Raw genomic sequence first — 19651 nt, 5'->3', positions numbered from 1 at the left:
CAAAAATCTATTATATAATTGAAACAATAAAACTCAGTAAATTGTTAACTAACTGGTTCGATTAAATTGATACATTTTAAAATCACAAATTTTCTTCATCCCTCTAACATTGCAGAATAACCTGCTAAAGCCTTTAATTATCTAATTATAACCAGCATTTGGTGACTTGGCAAAGGCTGTATAACAAAGGCAGTGGGATAAGATTACACTTAGAGGCGGGGTATGTCTATTTAAGTGTTTCATTGAAAACTATGTCACAATGTAACACAAAATGTATGTTTTTACTTCATTAGAACAGCAACCGTGGTGGAGTTATAGTTTAACTTTTCTTCAGTTGAAAGTTGCAAAGACTTTCAAACCTCTACACACAAAAAAAATGGTTTCCATGATGTAAATTATTGAGACCATGATTAAAATAGTTTTTAGCCCTTTTCCAGGGAACAATGTGTTTATCTTGCACAATTTATATGAAAAAACAAACACAAACAACAAATGCTAATTAAAATGATGATTAAAATTCTCACAGGAGAAAACTTACAATTTTACTTTAACTTGAAAATATAATTTAACAGCTTATCCTGCTAAAGAGAAATGTTTTGATAAATATCAAATATTTTCATCAGTAATTTAAGAAATAAGGCAAATCTTGAGTTAAATGACAAGAAGCATTTATATTATGTCAGTCATGTTTTATTACGTTTACTGTTTCATAAAATGTTTACAATTGAGTCATTGTTGAAATTGTTGTAATATACTCTAGTAATTTTGACTATTATTGTACAATGGAAATAAAGTTGAGATTGAACTACAAAAAGTAAAAGTTGCCACTGTGTTGCTTGTTGTAACAGAAGTGAGGTGATGTGCTGTTTGATTATCTCACAAATTGAATAATGGGCCCATAATTCAAATGATAAATCATAATGCTGTGGTTTAATAGGATTTATGTTCTGCAGATACACAAAAACATAACTGATAGATAAGATGGAGCTTCGCTTGTTCTGGTTGGTCAGCTATAGTCACCTGATCTCCAAACTTCGCCCACCATTCTGCGTCAACTTTATTGAAATTCACAATGTAAGTATTTTACTAAGAGAAAAGTTATTTTTTCTGTATTTTCTATAAATTACCTTTCAAAAATCCAGCATCAGAAGCATATTTTTAAAAATTGTACAATAAAATTTTTTTTATAAACCTACTTTCTGTCGTTATTGGGGCAGATTATAATTGCACCCATTAACCAGAAACATGTGAAGGGTGCATTTCATTTATTGGGGATGTTAGGATATAAAGAAAAATAAATCAATATTGACAATATTGAAGAGGATTCTTACTGACAACTTGAGCAGGTCTTTCTGCTCTGTTTTTAAGAAAATCAAACCTTTCTTACGAAAACCAATGAGAACCAATAAGAAAACTATTTAAGTCTGACATCCTGTTTACAAAACAAATAATAGATCCCACCATGCCATGATTTAATAGATGTAGAAACATTATAGGAACAATATGGTTTTCAAGAAGGAACTTTGGATCTTTGCTTCAATGCCTCAGTTCAAGGTGGTTTTGTTTGCACTTGGCAAACTTAGAAGAGCATCACTGAACCAATGACACCAAGGTAACTAAATCTTGCTAAACTAAACCAGCTACAATCATCACTCCTCCACTACCTATGCTTGATAGATGGCATGTGCTCTTCGTGCTTAGCTGCATCCTTGTGGATTTCTTCAAAGATGGTGCAGTGCATTGTAGTGAAACATTGCACTGCACTTTTGTGATTCATTCAGATGCAACTTTGAAAAACACATAAGCCAGATTTCCATATTCTTTATGGTGAGAAGAAACATTATTATAGTAAACCTTCAACAACAAAGTTGGACCTTCATTATTGTTATTAAACTTTAAAACTCACCCTGCTAACTGAGACCAAGTCTGAGATGTAACTCTTGACATGAAGGTGTGTTCTTTGGTTATATATGTCCTGGGGCAATTGTCGTTTCTCTAAAATGTTTCCTACTTTTTAATAATTCTTCTCAGTGTAGAAAGATCGATTTTATTGTGTAAAAGAGGAATTACTGTTTCTTTAATCAGTAATTCAGCGGCAACTGGTTGCTGCTTTCTCTGTAAAAGCCAATGTCAGCAGCAAAGGTATACTTAGTTTTTCACATATCTTCTTGATTTTGATTTTATTTTAATGGCTGAATTAAGCTTGTTAGATTTTATGTTATTTTTAAAACCTGGTCAAGAGCAGAGTACGTTTGATCAATTTTGGATATTGAATTGCAATCAGAATCAGCTTTATTCACGAAGTTTGTGCACAAAGACAAAGAATTTCACTTTGGTTCCAGTGTGCTTTCAATAAAGAAATTTGAAATATAAATATATAAAAAAGGATGGTGTACTGTCTTTTAAAGGTGATGGGCAAATTTCTAAAACAAGACAAAAACATTAAAAAGAGGGGAATAGTAATTAGTACTCTTCTTATAACTGGTTAATGTGTGAAATAGAGAAGGGAAAGACACTAACAAAACCTTTTTTGACACCAATAAATGTTTAAATTAAATTTTTATTAAAATCTTCATCTTTGTTTCTTTTTGAACTCTTTGTACTTTTTTCCATACATATATTTACATCTTTGCACTTATTAATCAGTGGAGAGGATCTATACCTGAATGCTTCAAAAAGTCAAAGATCACAAACTACAAAGCTCCTTCGTCCTTCATCTCTTCAAGGACGGTTTGGACATTTTTGAAGTTATTGACCACAGAGCGGCACCTATTCGTGTGCTGCTCCTGACACAGCTGCCTGGTTATATTTGAGAGGCAGTAAAATGTAATGTCCAATGTGGAGTCTTTGGGGCAACAGGTGATTTACATTTGTTTCTCAAGACATGTTGTCTCGTGGGTGTGGATATATTTTTAAACCCTTTCTTTAAATGGTCACACAGATGATCTGAAGACAAGGCCAGGCATGCAGCTTGACCTTTCCTTAAGTCAAGTGTTTGTTCCCTGTGCCAGACAAGGAGGGGATCATGTTATACTATGGGTGATAGTTTGCATTCTTTCCCCTCTGTAAGATGACACTGAAATGGCAAAGAAGGGTCGAGGGCATTAGAAGCCTAAATGCTGGGGATTTCACACCTGACAAAATAGCCCATATATTCAATAAAAATGTGATACTTGATCTCATATATTTCCTGGCTGCAGCTTATTTGGAAGAAACACAAATATAGCCATCTCCTCAGCAATGCACTCAGCCCTCAGCTATTTGTTTGTCACTCAAGGCTTTTTGTGGAACAGCCTTTGATATAAAACACAGACATCTTCAGTTGTCTCAGTCTTATAAATGTTGGGAGGAATAATTTGTACACCCATACTGCACATATGCTTTTATTTACTGAAAGCATAAAATATTCTGAATTTAAAATTAATTTTTGGGCTTAAAAGCTTTCGCAGCCTTAAAATTAGGACTAGGGTTAGACCCAAGGTCCTTCAGTCTATTGAGGGATATTTTACAACTATTAACTGTATAATCAAGCACAAAATTATTCATACCCCTGGCCGATTTAAATTTAAGGTGAACATGTTGAAATGGCTCAGTCAAAGTCCCAGCTGGTAGAGAATCAGATTAGGTTGATGGTAATGAGGTCTTCCAACCCTAAAGGAGGTCATTGTTACAAAAGAGTAAGTGGCAAAATACAACATGGAAACCTGCAAAAAGTGGTTCAGCAACAGTCAGGTTTTGCTGTATTTCCAAAAGATTACACTTATTGATATTTCAGAAGGGATTAATAATCGTTTTACCTGCTGCAATAAAGTAAAATGTGAATAAAAATACAATCATCTACTGTGACTTCTCATATAGTAGATGAATCTCACTATTTCAAATTTGTATATACGTTCAATAGGGAATAGCCCACTTATAAACTTGCTCTAAAAGTTTAAGAATAATACATTTAAAAATCAACTTAAGCTCCTTTAAAGTTAAAATATTCATTTGTTTGGAATTAAAAACTTTACTACTTTGTAGTAATAGAGGGGGAAGTCTTTATAGTTTGATGTGTATGTGTCTACTATTTGTGTGTGTGCTGAAGTCCTGCTTTATGAACAGCATAAGAGCAACATTTTTAATTTTCTGTGATTTCTGCTAAGCTCTAATAATGAAGTTTAACCCTTCCAGTCTTAAGGTGTTTGTTCTGAGTCTGGGCTGCCAGCTGAGAAAATCAGCAATGATAACCTGCACTCGAATCAAATCGATAATTTCAATAAATAAATTTTGGTCTATTTAATTGTTTTCTTATTAAAATACCATGAAACTACAGATGTGTCAGTGGCTGGGAGAGTAGCCCCACAATATTGTTGAAACCAATCGTGTCTGAGCTGTGAAACTCAGCTGCTTAATCTGAGTTACAAGTATTACAAAATTGTCTTTCCCAACATAAACTCTCATTGATTGCATTTGTTAGCAGTGATTATCGCTCATATTTGCATGGTTGGTTTTAAATGAAGAATAAACCATTATCTGCACTAATGCACACTTTCTTAACCTCTGTCTTCAAGGACATCAAAGCGTCAGCCTAGGCATCCACACAGGCTTCAGGGAGTCTTGGGTGTCTAATGGGTCTATTTTTAGACTGAGAACTTGACAGAGTGCAACATATGCTTTGAAGCACATATAAAAGCTGTAAGGTTACTTAGACCATCCGTAAAATTATCACCACAAGGTGGAGATTTGCAGTTAGTGTAAGCTCGAGGATTTTTTATGTGCTAACAGGTGAGGCTTGACCGTCAGGTTTCCTTGTAACATAAATGTATTCAACCTGTATTTAGGATTTTTTAAACTTAGGATTTAAGTTATTCTGATTTCTATGTGTTCCTGTTTTTCAGAAGTGCACCAATTGGTTATGAAGAAATGTTTTCTAATGTGTTTCATGGAGTCAAATGAGTCTATTTCAAATTAATATTTTGTTTTTATATATACGTAATGATATAAAAATCATATTTGAGTTGATTGTCTGTTAGCATGATTTTATTTGAAATGGCAAGAGTGACCAGTTGACTTTGAAGTGAGAACATTTGTTGTACCTTTACACATTAGTGAATACTTGAATTATTCAAATAATTTAGTTTTGGACAATAAACATAGGAACTTGTACACTGCTTTTATACTAGCTTAAAATAAAAAGACCACCACAAAAAAGATGTTATTGCTTGCTCGTTTATTTCTTTTTCACAATTGACACATCAGACAAAAACATCATATTTTATGATTTCTTGACTTGTGTTTCAATCGGTTTCATGTTCACTCTTCAGCCTCCTTTCCCTTTAAACCAACAAGAAGCAGTAACGTATTAGACAATCGGAAATGCTGAAATCATTACAGTTAAAGTGAAGATGAAATGCAGCTAAAGATCATCATACCCTGCCCATTTCGCGGCTCTTGGCCCGCAGCTTGTTGACCTGTGACTCAGCGATGTCAGCTCGCTCCTGGGCCTCCTCCAGCTCATGCTGGACCTTCCTGTACCTGGACAGATGAGCGTTGGCCTGCTCCTCCTGGAAAGCACAAAGTCAAACTCTCAAATCGTCTCTGCGGTTTGCTCTCCAGATCATTTTTCATTATGCTGTCAATAGTCTGGTGTTAACACATTTTGAGTTAGGGTGTTGTTGGTGTAACACCTATTTATTTCACAGTGTCGAATACTTCACACTCACAGCGTCCTCAGATTGACGCTTGTAGGATTTCACTTTGAGCTGCAGCTTGTCCACCAGATCCTGAAGACGGGCGATGTTCTTCTTGTCCTCCTCAGTCTAGAAGCAGTGCACAGCAGAGTCTGTTCGCTTAATCACTGCTTGTTTTGTCAAAAAAAAAAGTCTAAAACTGATTCAAAGAACACTTAATCCTTCATTTATCTTATTAAATAAACAAAGACCAACAAAAACAAAAAACGACAATATGTGTATGTAACAAATAGAGTAGACTTAATAAGATTAAGTCTACTCTATTTTTACCAAAGTTTATCAAAACAGATCATTCTAAGCAGCAGAAACATGGTTTCATGATTTTTCTACTTTTTCATACTTTTTTTAGGAATACTCTAAACATTTAAGAAAAAAAAATTGCTCAACATATTCATGCAATACTCAGGTATTTCCACAAGTTTTGAAACAGCATACCACTGAACGTCTTCAGATTCATTTTTGGCATCTGAATTCAGTTAGATAGTTTTGATTGAAAAATCTATGCTAATCAAAACACAGTTGAATATTTGTGATACCTTTATTCTGTTTATAGATATAAAAAAAAGGTGTTTTAGTTTAGTTTGTTTGGCAGAATCAAGTTAGAACATCCCTCAGTTCAAGAACCACAGCTCAGGTTTGATACCCTGATTTAAAGTGGTTTGTAAAAAAGTGAAAATGAAGAAGGATTGTTTTACAGCAACAGACAAATGCTGATTATGTCTGCCTGATCCCTTAAACGGTGAACCCAAGTTGTGACATATTAAAGTGAGTTAAATGAATGTTACCTACACATACATCCATCAAAAGACACTTTATCTCTATCTATATTTTATATTTTCTCATAGATAATAGAATAGACACTAGGGTCTGCAATTTCACACATTTTCTAAACCCAGTTTAATTTTTTGATATTTATCCAGACTTTCCGAAAGGTTTTTGAAAATTCAAACAAATGAAACACCAAACTATAAATCTTTACAGATGACATCGGGGTGTTTACTTTTAGTTGTAGACCACCTTAAGCACTCTGGTAGCCAAAACATAACGATTGTGACTCATGCCCCCTATGGGTCCTAAACGTGTTCTGCATGTCTGTTCAGCAGAAAAAACCAGAAGCTGCAATTTTCACATAAAGCAGAATTTATGTTGTTTGCCTGTTGGAATGCATTTCTAGGCATGTCAGAAAAGCAAAAATAGTTTAATCTTACCTGATAGGTGAGCTCCTTTACTCTGCGTTCATACTTGCGGACACCTTTGATGGCTTCAGCTCCGCGTCTTTGCTCAGCCTCAACCTCCCCCTCCAGCTCACGAACCTTCCCAGAAGAAAAAAAAATTCAGTGAGATGATGTTTTCACATTTCAACTGAGAAAATAATCTACATATACATCACTAGCAGAGGCACAATAAAGCAAAACAAAATCTAATATTATGTAATGAACAATACCCTAGCTTCCAGTTTCTGGAGCTGCTTCTTGCCTCCCTTCAGAGCCAGATTCTCAGGCCTCCTCCAGACGGTGCTGCAGGTCCTTCACTGTGACCTCCAGGTTTTTCTTCATCCTCTCTAAATGAGCACTGGTGTCCTGCTCCTTCTTCAGCTCCTCTGCCATCATGGCTGCCTGTAATTGATACGCATTGAAGATGTTGAGATTTTTAGACAGGTTTGACAGAAATGCTAAATTTAAGTTTAGCTGTGACTGCAGGACCTCCTAAAGCAATCATTAGACACAGAGATTACACATTTCATGAATAATTCAATTTAGTTGAACTAATGGAATGATGTAGCAATTTACTTCACTTGAAATAAATCCCATTGCAGCATCTAATGCAGCATTGCTATAAATTTATCTGTTCTTTGTTGAGGGATTTGTCATATATCAGATTCGTTCTACTCTATTCTTAACCTGTTCTATCACACTTGTACAGTTGTAGAGTTGAGCTTCAGAGTTTTTAAAATATAAACTTGCTTTCTTCATCCCTCAGAAAAAATCTGACATTACCAAAGAATTACAATTATCTGCAGTCAGCATGAATAATTTAATAATATATATGAAGTGAATCTGATGTCTTTAGTTGGCTCCTACTACAAAGATGAAGACATGTGGATGCAGTTTATACATTTGCCACTAGGTGTCAGTAATAGCTCAATTCCATCACTAATTAATGCAATGATATAAAACTAGAGAACTCACATCAGTGATGGCCTTCTTGGCCTTCTCTTCAGCATTTCTTGCCTCCTGAATGGCATCCTCCATCTCACCTTGAACCTGGACAAAGTCGGCCTCCAGCTTCTTCTTGGTGTTGATAAGGCTGGTATTCTGAAATAACATGAAAGTAAGCAGGTTCAGTTTATTTGTCCTCATTTATCCTTTCACAAGCAAAACAATCATAAACATGCAGCTGAACTTGTAAAAAGCATACTGTGTAGCTCAGAGATGTAAAAATTCATCCAAAGAGAAAAGATGTCACAGATAAGAAGCTTTTTAGATAAATACCTGAGAGTGCAGCAGGGTAACACGCTCACTAGCATCCACCAGCTCCTGTTCAGCCACTTTGCGGCTTCTCTCCGTTTGCTCCAGAGCAGCTCTGAGCTCCTCGATCTCAGCCATCATCAGGGTGTTTCTGCGCTCCACCATCGCAACCTGCTCTCTCATGTCATCTTGTGCTCGAACAGCCTCGTCAAGGTGCAGTTGTGCATCCTTAAAAATGACAAACACAATAACAATACAGCTCTCTTCACTCAAATTTGAAGACAACTACCTCTACTCAGTGAACTGTAAGTACCTTAAGCTGTCCCTGAACGTTTCTCAGCTGCTTCTGGGCTTCTGCCGCCTGCCGGTTGGCGTGGCTCAGTTGTATCTCCATCTCATTGAGATCTCCCTCCATCTTCTTCTTGATTCTCAGGGCGTCATTCCTGCTCCTGACCTCAGCATCCAGAGTACTCTGCATGGACTCCATCACCCTCTGGCTGTTCCTCTTGATCTGCTCGATCTCTTCATCCTTTTCTGCAATTTTTCTGTCAATTTCACTCTTGACTTGGGTAAGCTCCAGCTGAACACGGAGAATCTTAGACTCCTCATGCTCCAGGGTGGCCTGCACAGAAAAGTAAATTATGCAGTTAAAGAGTTCCTCATTTGGTTCGCTCTTTGCAAACATGCTATTTCAATTACCTCAGCTTCCTCCAGGGCTGTTTGGATTTCTACTTTCTCATTCTCTGCTGTTTTCTTGCCCTTCTCCAATTCATGAATGGTCTTTCCCGTTTCACTAATATGTTCAGTCAAATCACTTATTTCCTCTGTTGAGGGATCAAAATCCAAAATGTTACAACGCAATAGAAAAAGATAAAATACATAACTCTTTATCAATTATCAACAAAGCTTAGAGCTATAACTGTGGCTTTTTAGTCTTGTCAGACACATGCATGCTTTTTGTCTTACGTTGCAGGTTCTTGTTCTCCCTCTTCAGAGTCTCCAGATGGTCCAGAGCTTCTTCATAGGAGTTTTTCATTTTGAACATCTCTGTGTTCAAAGAACGAGCCTCCTTTTGAGCTCCTTCCAGCTCAGCCTGGCTCTCCTCATACTTCTGCTTCCACTCTGCAAGAACCTGAAAACATAAATAGATCAAATATTTGTTGTCAATTGTTGACTTTGTGTCCCTCAGTAAGAACAGGACTGAAATGACAAGAACAAAACCTTGTCAAAGTTCCTCTGCTTCTTGTCAAGATTTGCAGCCAGAGCATTAGCTCTCTCCACGTCGATCATCAGGTCCTCCACCTCACCCTGCAGCCTCTGCTTGGTCTTTTCCAGTGAGGCGCATTTTGCATTCACAGCCTCAATGGACTCTTCTGCATCCTGAAGACGCTGGGCGAGCTTCTTCCTGCAGAGGGTATGTTTGATTTAAAAAACTTTAAATCCTTTGCAATGTCAAATCATCGTAAGAGTAAAAGTTAGACTTACTTGGCCTCTTCCAGCTCCTCAGTGCGCTGAATGGCATCAGTCTCATACTTGGTTCTCCACTGAGCCACCTCGCTGTTAGCCTTGGACATAGCGCGCTGCAGCTCAGCTTTGGCCTCCTGCTCCTCTTCATACTGCTCTCTGAGCAGATCACAGTCATGACGAGCCGACTGAACCGCATGAGCCAGAGCATTCTTGGCCTAAATGGGTCAAAACAGAACATGCAATATTCGTTATTCTTGACACAGGAATTTTTTTAAAATAAAAAAACAAAGGAAGCTTTATTACCTTAACCTCTTCCTCAAGGTGTCTTTTGAGCTCCTCAATCTGATGCATAAAGGCTTGTTTTCCTCTAGTAAGCTGGGAAACAAGAGACTCTTTTTCCTCCAGCTGACGACTGATTTCACCTGGATGAAACAAGCAGAATAAAAGTGGGTAGAGGATGATTGGATGGATGCACAATGTTCCTTGTGTTTCTAAGAATTTGACTTTAAATATTCCTCACTCACCATTCTCAGACACCAGTCTAGCTTTATGAGAATTAATTTCATTAAGTTGACGAATATGCTCGTCATTCTTGGTCTTCACCTCACTCAATTGATCCTCAAGAGAGCGGCACAACTTCTCCATGTTAGCCTAGAAGACATCCAGAACAATCAAGGTTACATGTTCTTCAACTTTTAGTTCTAAAAAAATAAATATTAATGCAATTTCACCTTTGCTTTTGCAGTGGCCTCCATGTTGCTTGAGAGGTCATCGATCTCCATCTTGTATTCACTTTTCTCTTTCTCCAGCTTCTGTTTGACTCTCTGGAGGTTATCAATCTGCTCTCCCAGCTCCGCCACGCTGTCGGCCTGCTTCTTACGGAGAGATGCGGCCGTGGCCTCATGCTGCAGCGTGGCCTCTTCAAGGTCACGGCGCAGCTTCTGAAACTCAGCCTCGCGCTTTTTGTTCATCTCAATCTGAACAGATGTGGCACCTCCAGCTTCCTCTAGCCTCTCACTGATCTCCTCAAGTTCCCTGGAGAGATCGGCCCTCTGCTTCTCCACTTTGGCCCGAGCAGCTCGCTCAGCCTCAATCTCCTCTTCCAGCTCCTCAATACGAGCCTGTAACGCAAAAATGGAGAAGGAACATTGAGTCATCAAAACTAATGGCAAGAAAATCTTCCTGGAAGCATTTTAATTGCTAAATATCTGATGTAGTACAAATTAGACAGCATAATAATCTCATTTTCTAAAGTATTTTGTATGAATGGCAACAGTTTTAGCAGTCTTTAGTTTTGGGAGGAAACACACAATATGCTTCATGTTGTAAGCAATAATAACAAATCACCACATTCAAAGTCCTCAAACTATTTACATCTTACCTGTAGTTCCTTGATCTTCTTATGAAGCTGAGAACCGATGGTCTGTTCATCCTCTATCTTGCTGAGAAGCTGACTTATTTCAAAGTCCCTCCTTTACAAAAAATCTTAGATTTACTTCAGGAAATCCATTTATCTTCCACATAAGTTCAACTGCTAACATGTAAATTTATATTTGACTTGTCTTTTTTTTTTTACCCACTTCTTTATCTTCTCTTCAGACTGCTGCTTGTCATTCTCCAGATCCATTATGGTTTCTTGAGCCAGTTTCAGATCTCCTTCCAGCTTCCTTTTTGCTCGCTCAAGATCCATACGGAGTTTCTTTTCCTGCTCCAGGGAACCTTCAAGCTGGTGCAAAGAGAGAATCATAAGTCAGTGATTACATGTATTTAAAAAAACAGAACTGTTGGTGACTGAAACAAAACACTGATGCTTACATCATCCACTTGCTGCTCCAATTTTGTCTTGGCTTTGGTCAGAGTGTTGACTTTGTCTTCCTCTGCCTGCAGATCATCCAGGATCTGCTGATGGGCCTCTTGTAGGGCTTTTTTCTCCTTTGACAGCTTAGCAATGGTTTCATCTTGAGAAGCCATTTCCTCAACCAGGTTTTTAACCTGCATTGACAAATAAATTGCTTTAGTAATTTGGTCAAATTGCATTTAACAGTAATGTGATTCATAAACTCAAACCTTATTTTCAGTGGCATGTTTCTCTTTTTCCACTTTAGCCAGAGTCAACTCCAAGTCATCAATGTCTTTCTTCAACTCAGAGCATTCGTCCTCGAGTTTTCTCTTCTTTGCTGTCAGCTCAGCATTGATCTCTTCTTCATCCTCCAGTCTCTCGTTGGTCTCTTTGAGTTTGGCTTCAAGCTGGATTTTCGCTTTGATGAGCCCCTCACACCTTTCCTCTGCATCAGCCAGGGTTTCGCCCTCCTAGATTCAAATGAACCGCAGGTATTGTCAGTGTTAGTGACCTAGCATTGTCAAACAGTAAATTGCTCTGGTCTTATACATACCGACTGAATCTGCAGCTGCAGGTCATTCTTTTCCTGAAGGAGAGAAACCATCTTCTCCTCCAGTTCTTTCTTCTTAGCCAAAGCCTTTGCCAGCTCCTCTTTGGTCTTGGCAAAGTCTTCTTTCATTTGGGCCATCTCCTTCTCCGTCTCTGCACTCTTCAGCAGAGGTTTGATCTTGAAGTACAGCTTCATCCATGGCCATGTCTTGACGTTCATGAATGAACGGATAGTTGTACTGGATGGAGTAAATGGATTCCCTTGGAGAATAAAGCAGATAAATATTCTTATGCTCAGTCTTGTAAAATGTAAACAAACCTTTTCACTGCTCTATCAAAACAACAGATGTCTGAAATGCTTTTCACAATACCAAAAACCTAATCCTAATCTAAAAAACCCAACATAAATAAAAGGTCAAGTTTAATAGAGATTAAACAAGAGTGCTATGAATACATCTAAACATGGCAATACCTTTTCTAACAGAAAACATTGAACTACAATGTCCTTTTAAGAAAATACAAGCTGTGCACAGTGTAATGTTTTGTTGCTTTTAGCGTTACTGCATTTTTATCCAGCTTAGGCAAATCTACCTTCTTTCCATCATCTTTACGAATTCCCGCCTCATCACGTAACCTCTGCAGAGAGCCTGGGTCATTGTGACCAGTTCAACCAGTTTCTCATCCCTCATCTCCTCCAGTGTACCCAGCAGTCCAGCCTTAAAGAACACCTGAGGGGTAAAACAGTATTAGATTAACATTTTATTCAGCTTTCAATTTTGATTTTTCTTAAATCTGTTGATTTACCTTGGTGTGGCCAAACCTATACTGAGTGTGGTCAATATTGATGGATCCCAGGAGTTTCTCAGAGGCCTTCTTGTTGTCAATGAATTGGCCTTCAGGAATAACACTAGCGTTCAGTACTTTGTACCTGCAAAAGGTCACATTAATCCGATTAACAACACAGCTGAAGAAATTATAGTAACTTAATAAGTACAGACACTGCACCTCTGCTTGAAGTCACCATAGATGATCCTGCTGGGGAAACCTTTCCTGCAGATCCTGATGCCTTCCAGCACACCATTACACCTCAGTTGGTGGATAACCAAGAAGTTTTCCATCAGACCTGAAATAACAACAACACATGAATGGTAATTACTGTGTAACTTAACCATGGCGTCATGAGAATCACCTGGTCCAAATAGAATCAGATCCACAATCATTGGAAACAGAGTTCATCTGAAATTTCTTTACTCATCTTTATTTGGTCCAGGCAGGTGATTCAAAAATCATTGTTTTTGAATCATTGTTTCACAAACAATCATTTTGAAACAAAATCATTGTTTCAAACGTTGGACTTCTAGTGACAATTCATGTCACATGTTTATAAGTTTATAAACAATTAAATTAAATAGAAATTTTTCCATTTCTATGATTACCTAACCCCATAAATGATCAAAACAGGTGGACAAAATGTCATATTTTTGGTACAAAACAAGTGTGCTCAAAATTGGAGTGTACATTTTGCCGATGTATACTTATCTAATTTGTATCTATAAGTCTTGAACAGTTATTGTCTTGGAGACTGACCTGGGGTTTTGGATTCATTAGGAATGAGACAACGCACGAAATGTGGATGGGTGCTCCTCAAGTTGGTCATCAACTTCCCAAGGTTTTCCTATAAAAGGCCAAACATAATATTTCAATTTATGGTACACATGAGAGATGGCAAAACAACTAGAGGAACCGTACATATTTTCAAAAGATTTTATGCACAACAGGAAACCAAGTAAGAAACCAATAAAAGGCAAACACCTAGAAAACAAAGCAAAAGATTTTATGCCACACCTTTTACAGGCAAACCTTACCCAGGACGTTTTTGAAATTTGACACTTTGCAAATGTCTACGACTACATACACTTGAGTCCAAAAAGAAAGTTATGAAAAAAGAAATAAAAAAAGATAAAAGACACTTACAGAACTATAGGGAAGACATAAATATCCGGTTTTACATACTGATTGATTATTCTACATCAAAGAGGATTCATACTTTGTAGACTGATGACCTTATATCTACATTATCAATGATGCACTTTAGAGTAGCTAAGAGAAGGCCTATAGAAGGACTAAGAATTAACAACTTATGTGTTCATTAAATACACTGCATTATGTTATAATCCAAAAATTAAAATATACCCTGAAGAGAGCTGAAACAGTTTGGAAGGAACCTCCCTTCTTCTTGCCTCCACCTTTCTTCCCCCCTTTGGCATCTGCAAAAAAAATACACAGGCGTAAGTAAAGAGACAGACTATTTGTGCATAAAACGATGCAGATTAAACCAGATTCGTAAGTTCTAAACATGAGACATAACATTCGACACCGTAAACATATAAATGGTACCATCTGATCCTGCATGGGAAGCATAGAGGTGAGTCAGCAGCTTCGATGAAGACTTCTGGTAAAGCTGTACCACAGAGTCATTCAGGGGGTCCTTGTTCTTGTCTAACCAGCCAAGAACATTGTAGTCCACAGTGCCAGCATAGTGCACCAGAGAGAAATGAGCCTCAGCTTTGCCTTTGGCCTGGTTTTGGTTTCTGGAAGGGAGCACTTTTTCCCAGATGTTGGTCATACAGTTTGCTCTTGAAGGTCATGTCTGTTGCCTTGGGAACAATACACTCCTCTTCAAGCATGGAGAAGATGCCTAGAGGCTGTCAAGATGGAAACATGCAATTAAAATCAAGACATTTTGAGGCATCTAAATGATTCTCTGTGTTGGTCAGTATGTGTCTGAGCTTGTTGCTGACCTTCTCAATGAGCTCAATGCACGCAGCCAAGTCCATGCCAAAGTCAATGAACTCCCATTCAATTCCCTCCTTCTTGTACTCTTCTTGCTCCAGGACGAACATGTGATGGTTGAAGAACTGTTGCAGTTTTTCATTGGTGAAGTTGATGCACAGCTGTTCCAAGCTGTTGAACTGTTGGAAGACAGACTCTGTTAGATATTTACTGTGCTGGTTCACTGATTTAAAGGTTAATCCCAATATTACTGACATCAAAGATTTCAAAACCAGCGATGTCCAAGACACCGATAAAGTAGCTCCTTGGCTGCCTGGTGTCCAACATCTCATTGATTCTGACAACCATCCATAAGAACATCTTCTCATAGACAGACTTGCAGAGAGCACTCACTGCATTGTTGACCTGAAGATAGAAAGACATGCTATAATTTAAAAAAATCCTGTCAATCAATTTAACCTCATAAACTGGAATTGTCTGTTACCTGTGGCACAGTTTGACCTTTGACCACCATTTCATTCCCGACCTTCACTCGGGGGTAACACAAAGCTTTGAGCATGTCAGCAGAGTTCAGGCCCATGAGGTAGGCGATTTTATCGGCCACTGATAAAAACATAAATACAAGAGCATTTACAACATGGCAAATTACAAAACTATTCTGAAATCCATTCATCTGGCATGTGATTTTAATTTTGAACCCAGTCACCAGAGCAAGTGGGGATTTCACGCTGTTTTATTAAGAATGCAATAAGACTGCATTCTTAATGCAGATGAAATGCAACATTTTCTGGTTGGCCTCACAGTTCTTCTAACATCTTCTCTAGAAATCAGTGGCACCGAATTATATTTATATTTTTTTATGACTCAGGCTTCTTACCCTCAGTGCCATCAGGTTCAGCCTGCTCTTCCCGCTGCTTCTGCTTGAACTTCATGTTTCCGTGATGCATCACAGCTCCTGTTAGTTTGTAAATGTTAGCTTTTTCATCTGCAGTGAAACCCAGGATGTCGATGGCAGTCTGAAGAGTTGGCATACAAAACCATAGATTTATCATTCATTTCTCATACTTTAGATTTAAACAAACTTGTTTTCTGAGGGTGGTGTCAGCCGCTCCAGAAATCGTGCTTCTCATCACATTTTACTCACATCAGTGGCGATGAATTCTTCAACGTCATTGATACTCTTGACAGTGATTTCTCCCTGACTTATCATAGGAAAGTCATAAGGGTTGGTGGTGATGAGGAGACTCTCTGAAAAATAAACTTCTATTTTAGTATCCAGACTCTGGTGAATCATTACTTTGTGTACTGTGAGGCTACATTTCTTACCAATTAGCTCAGGTTTGTGGCCTGTTGCGAGCTGGTAGAAGATGTGATAACTTCTCTCAGCAGACAGCTGGAATGTCACACGAGACTTCTCCAGCAGATCTAAGAACAAGATAAAAATGGTTTTACAGTTTGTCTTTTTATAAAATCTCATGGCAGGTTTTGAAATCTAAAACACATACATGTTTCAATATCAGCTGAAGCCAGCTTTCCAGTCGTTCCGAAATGGATTCTGATGAATTTACCCTAAATAAGGACAAAGTCATTAGTGTTGGTTACCATATACAGTATATATACAGTATATATATATATATATATATATATATAAATTTTCTTTAAACCAGATTGATATGTGATGTGGATCATACTGCGCACTTACAGCAAACTGCATGCCATCCAAAAATAAAATATTAGCAATCAACATATAGGCATTCATATAGGCAATGAAATGCAGTGCTTTTTAAAAGAGCAAGCAGACATAACATTTTTGCACTAGTTTAAAAATGTGCAAACATTTTTGCACTAATTTAAAAATGTTAAACTTAATCCAATAAGGATTAAGTTATGAAACCTTCTTAAACTGGGAAAACTTTGGAAACTTACAAAGCGAGATGAGTTGTCATTTCTCACTGTCTTGGCATTACCATAGGCCTCCAGCAGGGGGTTGGCTGCAATGATTTGATCTTCCAGCGACCCCTTTAAAGAAAGTTACAAAACACATTTTTGTATTCTGCCATTCATGTCTTCAGTGGTATGAGAGATATATAAAAGACTTTTCCTGCTCACCTGCATTTTTCCAGGAATTGGCTCAAATTTCTTTCCACCAGCTACTGCGATTGTCGCAAAGTACTGGATGACACGTTTGGTGTTCACAGTCTTTCCTGCACCAGATTCTCCACTGGTTTGAATATATAAAGTTTAATTAGAGGAGTACTGATGCAACTAATGTCAGTAATCCCTTATATCTGATAATATGTGGGACTTACGTAATCAGGATTGACTGATTCTCACGGTCTGTTGGAAGAAAAAAAAGCAATTTAAAGCCATCCAACTCAGTATTAAATTACAGCATCTTATACCCTGCTGCCTCATTGAAGTAAAGTTCTTAGAAGGTGAATTTGTCCATACAAATTCAACTGTGTCCACAATTCTGTCCGAGCTAAAAAGATAACATACCTTGGAGCATGAACTGATAGGCGTTGTCAGAGATGGAGAAGATGTGGGGAGGAGCCTCAATTCTCTTCTTCCCTCTGTATCCTGCAACAACCATTGCATCGTACACTGGCAGCCACTTGTAGGGGTTCACAGTGACGCAGAACAACCCAGAATAGGTCTGTGAAAGGCAGTGAGGCATCAAACAAATTTAAATGGATACCCAAGTTAACATCTCTAAGTTGGTCCATAAGCTTCTCCTTGTTAGCCAATTGAAGTGGTTAAGTAGCTGCATGAAATCTGTTGAAATAACATGAGCGGAGCAATAAATGTCTTTTGCCCCAATAAGGATTAAGTTATGAGCTGCTATGGGTATAACAAAAAGTGCTACAAGTCTTTAGCTTAATTCATAAAATGTTCTTACGTAGATCATCCATGCTGCATATCGCTCTTTGAGGTTATACAGTACAGAGGGCTCACTGAGGTGGGTCATCATGGCCATGTCTTCAATCTTGTCGAACTTTGGAGGGTTCATAGGGAAGATTTCATCTTCCTTTACAGTGTAGCTCTACAACAAAACAGCATTGCATGTGAGTAAAGTTTTAGTTTCTAATAAACATCGAACAGATAGATCTATCATGTTTCATCAAGTGTACTTAGACATCCACCTACCTTTCCACCCTGAACTTCTACCGTGGCTTTGCCACCCTCCTTCTTCACTAGTTTACCCTTCAAATACATCTCAGCAGGCTCTGATACAAAGTAAGCTGTTTTGGCATCAAAGGGAGTGTTCTGAGCCTCGATTCTCTCCCGTTCTGGTTTCCGGAGGTATATGGCCGCCGGGCCAAAACACTCCATCTCCGGTTCCAAACTCATGGCTCCACTGTAAAAATAAGTAAAACCAAAACATAATTCCTTTTAAAAGTACTTGGTTTTAGCTTTTTCTGGTGTTCTGGCATGGGATGTATGGAATTTACCTTGTTTGTTTTTCAGTGATGCACTTGGTGTGTGGATACTAAGAAAGGTTAGAAAGCATAAAAGAAAAAACTCAAGCTCATCAGACTATCAAGAATTTTCACATATAAAATAAATTTAAAGCACAAATAACTTCGAAAGTATGATTGAAGACTCACCTTTTCAGGAAGCTGGTCAGTCCTGAACTTCAGAGTGAACTGGGAGCTCTTGTTTTATACTGAAATCTCTGGCAGTCAAGGAGGAACAGCTCTCCTTTTAGGGTTACTTATCCTTCTCCAGATACATGATCTCAGATGTCCTCTACATCTCTCCATCACCAGTGGTGTTACCATATCCGATGTAATGCCAAAACAATTATTAACTGAAACCCCAAGTCAGAAACCACAAAGTGCTTTACAAAATATAAGATATAAAAACACAGAAGATAAAACAATAGGAGAGATAAAACAGAACACATGTGATATTAAATAAAATAAAAAAAATTGAAAGCCAGTCTGAACAAATGTGTCTTCAGCTGCTAGCATCAAGAGTATCAAGGCACAGTCTGGGGGTACAGCCATAAAGGTCTTATCCCCTCTGGTCTTAGAATGAGTTCATGGCACCATTAACAGCCTTTGACTGGAAAATCTCAGGCAAAGAGGAGAGGATTAGGGCTCTCCATACTTAACCTAGCTGCAACCGAGACTGGGAGGGAAGTCTGTGCATCTCTTAAGACCTTTACTTAGTGTTCTAAGAAGAAATTATTCAAAAAACTCTGTGTTGCTGAGATAAATAAAGATTTTTAAAATAAAGGAAGATAACATTAATGCCATTACTTTTAACATACGCAGATACTATATTTTCCATCTTCACATGAATAATTCTTTCCGCAACCGAATCTTTGGCAGTGACTCTGTTCAAAGCAGCTCTTAAGCCCAGGGCTGAGGAGTTTACTTAAAGCTATTTTAAGAAGCCATTATGGTGCATTATACTTGGAGCAGATCTGCCATGTTATAAAGCAGTTCTCCAGAGGTATGATTATGTTGCAACAAAAAATAACATTTGATATGTTTGGCCTTCTTTTACAGTCTTATTAGGACCTAAGCAAATATAGATTCTCACACACAAATGCCCAAGCTCTTACTACCGCAATGGCTGACAAATGCTTAGAACGCCACTGTTAATTACATGTGAGATAGTTTTCAGCATCTTGTTACATCAGTCCTGCTCTGGGAAGGTCCATATTCTTTAATACATTTATTGTGATTTAGTCATCAGCTCATTTGGTTCAGTTGAACTGGGTTCTGAATCCTGGTAAGTACACTCCATCGCAAGATGGTTGCTGTGTTTGTTTCTCTGTAGCTTAGATCCTA

General features: G+C 37.9%; 1 pseudogene; it reads right to left on the bottom strand.

Annotated features, from left to right (window-relative positions):
- Window positions 1-5195: 5195 nt before the first annotated feature.
- On the bottom strand, window positions 5196-18545 carry LOC116709957 (myosin heavy chain, fast skeletal muscle-like; annotated as a pseudogene).
- Between the last annotated feature and the right edge of the window lie 1106 nt (window positions 18546-19651).

Source organism: Xiphophorus hellerii, chromosome 20, assembly GCF_003331165.1.
Source record: "Xiphophorus hellerii strain 12219 chromosome 20, Xiphophorus_hellerii-4.1, whole genome shotgun sequence".
In the NCBI taxonomy this organism is placed as follows: domain Eukaryota; kingdom Metazoa; phylum Chordata; class Actinopteri; order Cyprinodontiformes; family Poeciliidae; genus Xiphophorus; species Xiphophorus hellerii.
Note: the sequence above shows the minus strand (reverse complement) of the source record. Positions and strands in the feature narration are given on the sequence as shown.